Genomic DNA, 12,071 nt, shown 5'->3' on the forward strand with positions numbered 1-12,071 from the left:
AACATGAAAAGGTCTGAAGAATACGAGGAGCATGAAAAGGTGTGAAAAATACGAAGAGCAGGAAAAGGTGCAAAAAATACGAGGAGCATGAAAAGGTGTGAAAAATTCGAGGAACATGAAAAGGTCTGAAAAATACGAGGAGCATGAAAAGGTGTTAAAAATACGAGGAGCATGAAAAGGTGTGAAAAATTCAAAGAGCAGAAAAGGTGTGAAAAATATGAACTGCATGAAAAGGTGTGATAAACATGAAGAGTGTGAAAAGGTCTGAAAAATACAGGAGTGTGAAAAGGTCTGAAAAATATGAGGAACATGAAAAGGTCTGAATAATACGAGGAGCATGAAAAGTGTGAAAAATTCGAAGACCAGGAAAAGGTGCGAAAAATACGAGGAGCATGAAAAGGCGTGAAAAAATCGAAGAGCAGGAAAAGGTGTGAAAAATATGAACTGCATGAAAACGTGTGAAAAATTCTAAGAGCAGGAAAAGGTGTGAAAAATAGGAGGAGCATGAAAGGTTTAGAAAAATATGAAGAGCAAGAAGAGGTGTGAAACATATGAAGAGCACGAAAAGGTCTGAAAAATACGAATAGCACGAAAAGTTTTGAAAAATACGAGGAGCAGAAAAGGCGTGAAAAATACGAGGAGCATGAAAAGGCATGAAAAATACGAGGAGCATGAAAAGGTGTGAAAAATATGAGGAGCATGAAAAGGCTTGAAAAACACGAGGAACATTAAAAGGCATCAAAAATACGAGGAGCATGACAAGGTAGGAAAAATACGAGGAGCATGAAAAGGTGTGAAAAACACGAGGAGCAGGAAAAGGTGTGAAAAATACAAGGAACAGAAAAGGTGTGAAAAATACGAGGAGTGTGAAAAGATGTCAAAAATACGAAGAGGGTGAAATGGTGTGAAAAATATGAAGAGTGTGAAAAGTTCTTATAATACAAAGAGCATGTAAAGGTCGGAAATATAGGAGGAGCATGAAAAGGTCTGAAAAATACGAGGAGCATGATAAGGTGTGAAAAGTACGAAGAGCAGGCAAAGGTGTGAAAAATACGAGGACCATGAAATGGTGTCAAAAATACGAAGAGCGTGAAAAGGTGTGAGAAATATGAACAGGATGAAAAGGTGTGAAAAATATGAGGAGCATGTCAAGGTGTGAAAAAACCGAGGAGCATGACAAGGTGTGAAAGATCCGAGGAGCATCATATGGTCTGAAAAATACGAGGAGCAGGAGAAGGTGTGAAAAATAAGAGGAAGAGGAAAAGGTGTGAAAAATTCAAAGAGCAGGAAAAGGTGTGAAAAACATGAGGAGCAGGAGAAGGTGTGAAATACGCGAAGAGCAGAAAAAGGTGTGAAATGTTCGAAGAGCATGACAAGCTGTGAAAAATCCGAGGAGCATGACAAGGTGTGAAAAATATGAGGAGCATGAAAAGGTGTGAAAAATACGAGGAGCATGATAAGGTGTGAAAAATACGAAGAGCAGGAAAGGTGTGAAAAATGCGAGGAACATGAAAAAGTGTGAAAAATTCAAAGGGCAGGAAAAGGTGTGAAAAATACAAGGAGCAGGAAAAGGTGTCAAAAATACGAGGAGCAGGAAAAGGTGTGAAAAATACGAGCAGCAGGAAGAGGTGTGAAAAATACGAGGAGCAGGAAAAAATGTGAAAAATTCAAAGAGCAGGAAAACGGGTGAAAAATATGAACATCATGAAATGGTGTTAAAAATACGAGGAGCATGAAAAGGTCTGAAATATACGAGGAGCATGATAAGGTGTAAAAAATACGAGGATCAGGAAAAGGTGTGAAAAATACGAGGAACATAAAAAGGTGTGAAAAATTCGAAGAGCAGGAAAAGGTGTGAAAAATACGAGGAGCATGGAAAGGTGTGAAAAATTCGAAAAGTAGGAAAATGTGTGAAAAATACGAGGAGCATGAAAAGACGTGAAAAATTCGAAGAGCAAGAAAACGTGTGAAGAATACGAGGAGCATGAAAAGGTGTCAAAAATTCGAAGAGCAGGAAAAGGTTTGAAAAATATATCAGCATGAAAAGGTCTGAAAAATATGAAGGTCGTGAAATGGTCTGAAAAATACGAGGAGCATGAAAAGGTCTGAAAAATACGAGGAGTGTGAAAAGGTCTGAAAAATATGAGGAGCATGAAAAGGTTTGAAAAATACGTGGAGCATGACAAGGTGTGAAAAATACGAGGAGCATGAAAAAGTGTGAGAAATTCGAAGAGCAGGAAAAGGTGTGAAAAATACGAAGAGCAGGAAAAGGTGTGAAAAATACGAGAAGCATGAAAGGTGTAAAATTCGAAGGCTGTGAAATGGTGTGAAAAATACAACGAGCATGAAGGTGTGAAAAATTCGAAGAGCAGGAAAAGGTGTGAAAAATATAAACAGCATGAAAAGGTATGAAAAATATGAAGGTTGTGAAATGGTCTGAAAAATGCGAGGAGCATGAAAAGGCATGAAAAATACGAGGAGAATGAAAAGGTGTGAAAATTAGGAAGAGCATGAAAGGTGTCAAAAATACGAGGAGCATGAAAAGGTGTGAAAAATATGAAGAGCATGAAAAGGTATGAAAAAAACGAGGAGCATGAAAAGGTGTGAAAAATAGGAAGAGCATGAAAGGTGTGAAAAATACGAGGAGCATGACAAGGTGTGAAAAATACAAAGAACAGGAAAAGTTTGTGAAAATATGAGGAAATGAAATAGTTTGAAAAATACAAGGGCAAGAAAAGGTGTGAAAAATACGAGGAGCATGAAAAACGTGTGAAAATAAAGAGGAATCATGAAAGGTGTGAAAAATACGAGGATCATGAAAGTTGAAAAAATTACGAAGAGCAAGGAAAAGGTGTGCTTAATCGAAAGCAGGAAAAGGTGTGAAAATACGAGGAGCATGAAAAGGTGTGAAAAATATGAAGAGCCGTGAAAAGGAACTGAAGAAATACGAGGAGCGTGAAAATGTCTGAAAAATATGAGGAGCATGAAAAGTTGTGAAAAATTCGAGGAGCAGGAAAAGGTGCGAAAAATACGAGGAGTGCGAAACGGTGTCAAAAATACGAAGAGCGTAAAAAGATGTGAAAAATATGAAGAGCGTGAAAAGGTCTGAAAAACACGAGGAGCATGAAAAGGTCTGAAAAATACGAGGAGCATGAAAAGGTCTTAAAAATACGAGGAGCATGAAAAGGTGTGAAAAATTCAAAGAGCAGAAAAGGTGTGAAAAATATGAACTGCATGAAAAGGTGTGATAAACATGAAGAGCGTGAAAAGGTCTGAAAAATACAGGAGTGTGAAAAGGTCTGAAAAATATGAGGAACATGAAAAGGTCTGAATAATACGAGGAGCATGAAAAGTATGAAAAATTCGAAGACCAGGAAAAGGTGCGAAAAATACGAGGAGCATGAAAAGGTGTGAAAAAATCGAAGAGCAGGAAAAGGTGTGAAAAATATGAACTGCATGAAAACGTGTGAAAAATTCTAAGAGCAGGAAAAGGTGTGAAAAATAGGAGGAGCATGAAAAGTTTAGAAAAATATGAAGAGCAAGAAGAGGTGTGAAACATATGAAGAGCACGAAAAGGTCTGAAAAATACGAAGAGCACGAAAAGGTTTGAAAAATACGAGGAGCAGAAAAGGCGTGAAAAATACGAGGAGCATGAAAAGGCATGAAAAATACGAGGAGCATGAAAAGGTGTGAAAAATATGAGGAGCATGAAAAGGCTTGAAAAACACGAGGAACATTAAAAGGCATCAAAAATACGAGGAGCATGACAAGGTAGGAAAAATACGAGGAGCATGAAAAGGTGTGAAAAACACAAGGAGCAGAATAGGTGTGAAAAACACGAGGAGCAGGAAAAGGTGTGAAAAATACAAGGAACAGAAAAGGTGTGAAAAATACGAGGAGTGTGAAAAGATGTCAAAAATACGAAGAGGGTGAAATGGTGTGAAAAATATGAAGAGTGTGAAAAGTTCTTAAAATACAAAGAGCATGTAAAGGTCTTAAAATACAAAGAGCATGTAAAGGTCATATAGGAGGAGCATGAAAAGGTCTGAAAAATACGAGGAGCATGATAAGGTGTGAAAAGTACGAAGAGCAGGCAAAGGTGTGAAAAATACGAGGACCATGAAATGGTGTCAAAAATACGAAGAGCGTGAAAAGGTGTGAGAAATATGAACAGGATGAAAAGGTGTGAAAAATACGAGGAGCATGTCAAGGTGTGAAAAATCCGAGGAGCATGACAAGGTGTGAAAGATCTGAGGAGCATCATATGGTCTGAAAAATACGAGGAGCAGGAGAAGGTGTGAAAAATAAGAGGAAGAGGAAAAGGTGTGAAAAATTCAAAGAGCAGGAAAAGGTGTGAAAAACACGAGGAGCAGGAGAAGGTGTGAAATACACGAAGAGCAGAAAAAGGTGTGAAATGTTCGAAGAGCATGACAAGCTGTGAAAAATCCGAGGAGCATGACAAGGTGTGAAAAATATGAGGAGCATGAAAAGGTGTGAAAAATACGAGGAGCATGATAAGGTGTGAAAAATACGAAGAGCAGGAAGGTGTGAAAAATGCGAGGAACATGAAAAAGTGTGAAAAATACAAAGGGCAGGAAAAGGTGTGAAAAATACAAAGAGCAGGAAAAGGTGTCAAAAAAACGAGGAGGAGGAAAAGGTGTGAAAAATACGAGCAGCAGGAAGAGGTGTGAAAAATACGAGGAGCAGGAAAAAATGTGAAAAATTCAAAGAGCAGGAAAACGTGTGAAAAATATGAACATCATGAAATGGTGTTAAAAATACGAGGAGCATGAAAAGTCTGAAATATACGAGGAGCATGATAAGGTGTAAAAAATAGGAGGATCAGGAAAAGGTGTGAAAAATACGAGGAACATAAAAAGGTGTGAAAAATTCGAAGACCAGGAAAAGGTGTGAAAAATACGAGGAGCATGAAAAGGTGTGAAAAATTCGAAAAGTTGGAAAATGTGTGAAAAATACGAGGAGCATGAAAAGACGTGAAAAATTCGAAGAGCAAGAAAACGTGTGAAGAATACGAGGAGCATGGAAAGGTGTCAAAAATTCGAAGAGCAGGAAAAGGTGTGAAAACTATATCAGCATGAAAAGGTCTGAAAAATATGAAGGTCGTGAAATGGTCTGAAAAATACGAGGAGCATGAAAAGGTCTGAAAAATACGAGGAGCGTGAAAAGATCTGAAAAATATGAGGAGCATGAAAAGGTTTGAAAAATACGTGGAGCATGACAAGGTGTGAAAAATACGAGGAGCATGAAAAGGTGTGAGAAATTCGAAGAGCAGGAAAAGGTGTGAAAAATTCGAAGAGCAGGAAAAGGTGTGAAAAATACGAGAAGCATGAAAAGGTGTAAAAAATTCGAAGAGCTGGAAAATGTGTGAAAAATACAAGGAGCATGAAAAGGTGTGAAAAATTCGAAGAGCAGGAAAAGGTGTGAAAAATATAAACAGCATGAAAAGGTATGAAAAATATGAAGGTTGTGAAATGGTCTGAAAAATGCGAGGAGCATGAAAAGGCATGAAAAATAAGAGGAGAATGAAAAGGTGTGAAAAATAGGAAGAGCATGAAAGGTGTCAAAAATACGAGGAGCATGAAAAGGTGTGAAAAATATGAAGAGCATGAAAAGGTATGAAAAAAACGAGGAGCATGAAAAGGTGTGAAAAATAGGAAGAGCATGAAAGGTGTGAAAAATACGAGGAGCGTGACAAGGTGTGAAAAATACAAAGAACAGGAAAAGTTGTGAAAAATACGAGGAAAATGAAAAAGTTTGAAAAATACAAAGGGCAAGAAAAGGTGTGAAAAATACGAGGAGCATGAAAACGTGTGAAAAATAAGAGGATCATGAAAAGGTGTGAAAAATACGAGGATCATGAAAAGGTTTGAAAAATACGAAGAGCAGGAAAAGGTGTGCATAAATCGAAGAGCAGGAAAAGGTGTGAAAAATACGAGGAGCATGAAAAGGTGTGAAAAATATGAAGAGCGTGAAAAGGACTGAAAAATACGAGGAGCGTGAAAATGTCTGAAAAATATGAGGAGCATGAAAAGTTGTGAAAAATTCGAGGAGCAGGAAAAGGTGTGAAAAATACGAGGAGTGCGAAACGGTGTCAAAAATACGAAGAGCGTAAAAAGATGTGAAAAATATGAAGAGCGTGAAAAGGTCTGAAAAACACGAGGAGCATGAAAAGGTCTGAAAAATACGAGGAGCATGAAAAGGTCTTAAAAATACGAGGAGCATGAAAAGGTGTGAAAAATTCAAAGAGCAGAAAAGGTGTGAAAAATATGAACTGCATGAAAAGGTGTGATAAACATGAAGAGCGTGAAAAGGTCTGAAAAATACAGGAGTGTGAAAAGGTCTGAAAAATATGAGGAACATGAAAAGGTCTGAATAATACGAGGAGCATGAAAAGTATGAAAAATTCGAAGACCAGGAAAAGGTGCGAAAAATACGAGGAGCATGAAAAGGTGTGAAAAAATCGAAGAGCAGGAAAAGGTGTGAAAAATATGAACTGCATGAAAACGTGTGGGGCCCTCTCCCACTGGAAGCCCTCCCCGGCTGCCTCCAAAGGCCGCTTTACAAGCACTCTCTCCGGCTGTTCCCGCCAGCCGCGCCCAACGCTCCCAAGCCCGGGAGAAAAGCGCTTCGGGGTGGTGCTCTCTCCCGGCCCTTGCCTCTGAGCCTGGGGGCCAGGCAGGGGGTCCACAGTCCCAGGCCAAGGCAGAACCACATGCACACGTCTGTTCCTGCCACCTGCACCGGCAGAGAGCTCGGGGGAGCCAGAGACTGTCAGGCAGCTGCTGGGCTGGCCGCCTGTGTGGGAGGGGCAGAGCCGACCTCGGGGCACATTGGGCCTCTTGCTCTCCCTGCTGCCCTGAGGCTGCTGGGCCAAAGAGGTCTTGGGCATCCAGCCCCTTGCTGGTCCCTTCCCTCTGACGAGGCCCTCTTAGCTCCAGCACCTTGCAGTGTGGAGACAGCCCCTGCCAGCAACCTCCTCTCCAAGGAGGCCTCAGCGAGGCCTAGGCCCAGGGAAAATGCACCAGCGGGGATGAGCCTGGGGAGGCGCCCGGGCATGTCTGGACCCAGTCCCCGCAGCCTGCCCCTTGGTGGGGCAGTACCCCCGGAGGCCAGGAAGGTCTGGGCAAGGCTGGCCAGGGGCAGGGGCCCTGCTGGGTCCTGCCCCTGGCCTGTGGGGCTCTGAGCACAACCGGCCCTCTGCCGCTGGAAGACCTCCCCGGCTGCCTCCAAAGGCCGCTTTGCAAGCACTCTCGCCGGCTGTTCCCGCCAGCCGCGCAAAATGCTCCCAAGTCCGGGAGAAAAGCGCTTCGGGGTGGTCTCTCTCCCGGCCCTTGCCCCTGAGCCTGAGGGCCAGGCAGGGGTCCACACTCCCAGGCCAAGGCAGAACCACATGCACACGTCTGTTTCCTCCCATGCCCCCTTGCACCGGCAGATGAGCTCGGGGGAGCCAGATGTCTGTCATAGCTGCTGGGGCTGGCCGCCTTGTGTTGGAAGGCAGAGCCGGACCAGGGGCACCACTGGGCCCTTCTTGCCTCCCTTGCTGCCCTTTGATGGCTGTGGCCAAAGAGGTCTTGGGCCATCCAGCCCCTTGACTGGTCCCTTCCCTCTGCGAGGCCTCTGGAGCTCCAGCCCCTTGCAGTGTGGAGACAGCCCTGGGCAGCAACCTCCTCTCCAAGGAGGCCTCAAGCGAGGCCTAGGCCGGGAAGGCACCAGCGGGGATGAGCCTGGGGAGCGGCCCCCCGGGCATTGTCTGGACCCAGTCCCCGCAGCCTTGCCCCTTGCTGAGGGCAGTACCCCCGGGAGGCCAGGAAGGTCTGGGCAAGGCTGGCCAGGGGCAGGGGCCCGGCTGGGTCCTGCCCCTGGCCTGTGGGGCCTCTGAGCACAACCGGCCCTCTCCCGCTGGAAGACCTCCCCGGCTGCCTCCAAAGGCCGCTTTGCAAGCACTCTCGCCGGCTGTTCCCGCCAGCTGCGCACAATGCTCCCAAGCACGGGAGAAAAGCGCTTCGGGTTGGTGCTCTCTCCCGGCCCTTGCCCTGAGACTGGGGGCCAGGCAGGGGGTCCACAGTCCGTGTCCAAGGCAGAACCACATGCACAGGTCTGTTCCTGCCCCCTGCACCAGCAGAGAGCTCGGGGAGCCAGAGTCTGTCAGGCAGCTGCTGGGCTGGCCGCCTGTGTGGGAAGGGGCAGAGCCGACCTAGGGGCACACTGGGCCTCTTGCTCTCCCTGCTGCCCTGAGGCTGCTGGGCCAAAGAGGTCTTGGGCATCCAGCCCCTTGCTGGTCCCTTCCCTCTGACGAGGGCCTCTGAGCTCCAGCACCTTGCAGTGTGGAGACAGCCCCTGCCAGCAACCTCCTCTCCAAGGAGGCCTCAACCGAGGCCTAGGCCCAGGGGAAAGGCACCAGCGGGGATGAGCCTGGGGAGGCGCCCGGGCATGTCTGGACCCAGTCCCCGCAGCCTGCCCCTTGCTGGGGCAGTACCCCCGGAGGCCAGGAAGGTCTGGGCAAGGCTTGCCAGGGGCAGGGCCCCTGCTGGGTCCTGCCCCTGGCCTGTGGGGCCTCTGAGCACAACCGGCCCTCTCCCGCTGGAAGACCTCCCCGGCTGCCTCCAAAGGCCGCTTTGCAAGCACTCTCGCCGGCTGTTCCCGCCAGCCGCGCACAATGCTCCCAAGCCCGGGAGAAAAGCGCTTCGGGGTGGTGCTCTCTCCCGGCCCTTGCCCCTGAGCCTGGGGCCAGGCAGGGGGTCCACACTCCCAGGCCAAGGCAGAACCACATGCACACGTCTGTTCCTGCCCCCTGCACCGGCAGAGAGCTCGGGGGAGCCAGAGTCTGTCAGGCAGCTGCTGGGCTGGCCGCCTGTGTGGGAAGGGGCAGAGCCGACCTAGGGGCACACTGGGCCTCTTGCTCTCCCTGCTGCCCTGAGGCTGCTGGGCCAAAGAGGTCTTGGGCATCCAGCCCCTTGCTGGTCCCTTCCCTCTGACGAGTCCCTCTGAGCTCCAGCACCTTGCAGTGTGGAGACAGCCCTGCCAGCAACCTCCTCTCCAAGGAGGCCTCAACGAGGCCTAGGCCCAGGGGAAAGGCACCAGCGGGGATGAGCCTGGGGAGGCGCCCGGGCATGTCTGGACCCAGTCCCCGCAGCCTGCCCCTTGCTGGGGCAGTACCCCCGGAGGCCAGGAAGGTCTGGGCAAGGCTGGCCAGGGGCAGGGGCCCTGCTGGGTCCTGCCCCTGGCCTGTGGGGCCTCTGAGCACAACCGGCCCTCTCCCGCTGGAAGACCTCCCCGGCTGCCTCCAAAGGCCGCTTTGCAAGCACTCTCGCCGGCTGTTCCCGCCAGCCGCGCACAACGCTCCCAAGCCCGGGAGAAAAGCGCTTCGGGGTGGTGCTCTCTCCCGGCCCTTGCCCCTGAGCCTGGGGGCCAGGCAGGGGGTCCACACTCCCAGGCCAAGGCAGAACCACATGCACACGTCTGTTCCTGCCCCCTGCACCGGCAGAGAGCTCGGGGGAGCCAGAGTCTGTCAGGCAGCTGCTGGGCTGGCCGCCTGTGTGGGAAGGGGCAGAGCCGACCTAGGGGCACACTGGGCCTCTTGCTCTCCCTGCTGCCCTGAGGCTGCTGGGCCAAAGAGGTCTTGGGCATCCAGCCCCTTGCTGGTCCCTTCCCTCTGACGAAGCCCTCTGAGCTCCAGCACCTTGCAGTGTGGAGAGAGCCCCTGCCAGCAACCTCCTCTCCAAGGAGGCCTCAACCGAGGCCTAGGCCCAGGGGAAAGGCACCAGCGGGGATGAGCCTGGGGAGGCGCCCGGGCATGTCTGGACCCAGTCCCCGCAGCCTGCCCCTTGCTGGGGCAGTAGCCCCGGAGGCCAGGAAGGTCTGGGCAAGGCTGGCCAGGGGCAGGGGCCCTGCTGGGTCCTGCCCCTGGCCTGTGGGGCCTCTGAGCACAACCGGCCCTCTCCCGCTGGAAGACCTCCCCGGCTGCCTCCAAAGGCCGCTTTGCAAGCACTCTCGCCGGCTGTTCCCGCCAGCCGCGCACAATGCTCCCAAGCCCGGGAGAAAAGCGCTTCGGGGTGGTGCTCTCTCCTGGCCCTTCCCCCTGAGCCTGAGGGCCAGGCAGGGGGTCCACACTCCCAGGCCAAGGCAGAACCACATGCACACGTCTGTTCCTGCCCCCTGCACCGGCAGAGAGCTCGGGGGAGCCAGAGTCTGTCAGGCAGCTGCTGGGCTGGTCGCCTGTGTGGGAAAAAAAAAAATAAAACAAAAAAAAAAAAAAAAAAAAAAAAAAAGAAAAAATGGGGAGAGCCGATCCTAGAGGCACAGTGGGCCTCTTGCCTGAGGCTGCTGGGCCAAGAGGTCTTGGGTATCCAGCCCCTTGCTGGTCCCTTCCCTCTGACGAAGCCCTCTGAGCTCCAGCACCTTGCAGTGTGGAGAGAGCCCCTGCCAGCAACCTCGTCTCCAAGGAGGCCTCAACCGAGGCCTAGGCCCAGGGGAAAGGCACCAGCGGGGATGAGCCTGGGGAGGCGCCCGGGCATGTCTGGGCCCAGTCCCCGCAGCCTGCCCCTTGGTGGGGCAGTACCCCCGGAGGCCTGGAAGGTCTGGGCAAGGCTGGCCAGGGGAAGGGGACCTGCTGGGTCCTGCCCGTTGCCTGTGGGTCCTCTGAGCACAACCGGCCCTCTCCCGCTGGAAAAACGTCCCGGATGCCTCCAAGGCCGCTTTGCAAGCACTCTCGCCGGCTGTTCCCGCCAGCCGCGCACAATGCTCCCAAGTCCGGGAGGAAAGCGCTTCGGGGTGGTGCTCTCTCCCGGCCCTTGCCCCTGAGCCACAGGGCCAGGCAGGGGGTCCACATTCCCAGGCCAAGGCAGAACCACATGCACACGTCTGTTCCTGCCCCCTGCACCGGCAGAGAGCTCGGGGAGCCAGAGTCTGTCAGGCAGCTGCTGGGCTGGCCGCCTGTGTGGGAAGGGGCAGAGCCGACCTAGGGGCACACTGGGCCTCTTGCTCTCCCTCCTGCCCTGAGGCTGCTGGGCCAAAGAGGTCTTGGGAATCCAGCCCCTTGCTGGTCCCTTCCCTCTGACGAGACCCTCTGAGCTCCACCACCTTGCAGTGTGGAGAGAGCCCCTGCCAGCAACCTCCTCTCCAAGGAGGCCTCAACCGAGGCCTAGGCCCAGGGGAAAGGCACCAGCGGGGATGAGCCTTGGGAGGCGCTCAGGCATGTCTGGGCCCAGTCCCCGCAGCCTGCCCCTTGGTGGGGCAGTACCCCCGGAGGCCTGGAAGGTCTGGGCAAGGCTGGCCAGGGGAAGGGGACCTGCTGGGTCCTGCCCGTTGCCTGTGGGGCCTCTGAGCACAACCGGCCCTCTCCCGCTGGAAAACCGTCCCGGCTGCCTCCAAGGCCGCTTTGCAAGCACTCTCGCCGGCTGTTCCCGCCAGCTGCGCACAATGCCCCCAAGCCCGGGAGAAAAGCGCTTCGGGGTGGTGCTCTCTCCCGGCCCTTGCCCCTGCTCCTGGGGGCCAGGCAGGGGGTCCACAGTCCCTGGCCAAGGCAGAACCACATGCACAGGTCTGTTCCTGCCCCCTGCACCAGCAGAGAGCTCGGGGGAGCCAGAGACTGTCAGGCAGCTGCTGGGCTGGCCGCCTGTGTGGGAAGGGGCAGAGCCGACCTAAGGGGCACACTGGGCCTCTTGCTCTCCCTGCTGCCCTGAGGCTGCTGGGCCAAAGAGGTCTGGGGCATCCAGCCCCTGGCTGGTCCCTTCCCTCTGACGAGGCCCTCTGAGCTCCAGCACCTTGCAGTGTGGAGACAGCCCCTGCCAGCAACCTCCTCTCCAAGGAGGCCTCAAGCGAGGCCTAGGCCCAAGGGAAAGGCACCAGCGGGGATGAGCCTGGGGAGGCGCCCGGGCATGTCTGGACCCAGTCCCCGCAGCCTGCCCCTTGCTGGGGCAGTACCCCCGAGGCCAGGAAGGTCTGGGCAAGGCTGGCCAGGGGCAGGGGCCCTGCTGGGTCCTGCCCCTGGCCTGTGGGGCCTCTGAGCACAACCGGCCCTCTCCCGCTGGAAGACCTCCCCGGCTGCCTCC

The sequence above is a fragment of the Cervus canadensis genome, chromosome 14, assembly GCF_019320065.1.
Source record: "Cervus canadensis isolate Bull #8, Minnesota chromosome 14, ASM1932006v1, whole genome shotgun sequence".
Taxonomy (NCBI): Eukaryota; Metazoa; Chordata; class Mammalia; order Artiodactyla; family Cervidae; genus Cervus; species Cervus canadensis.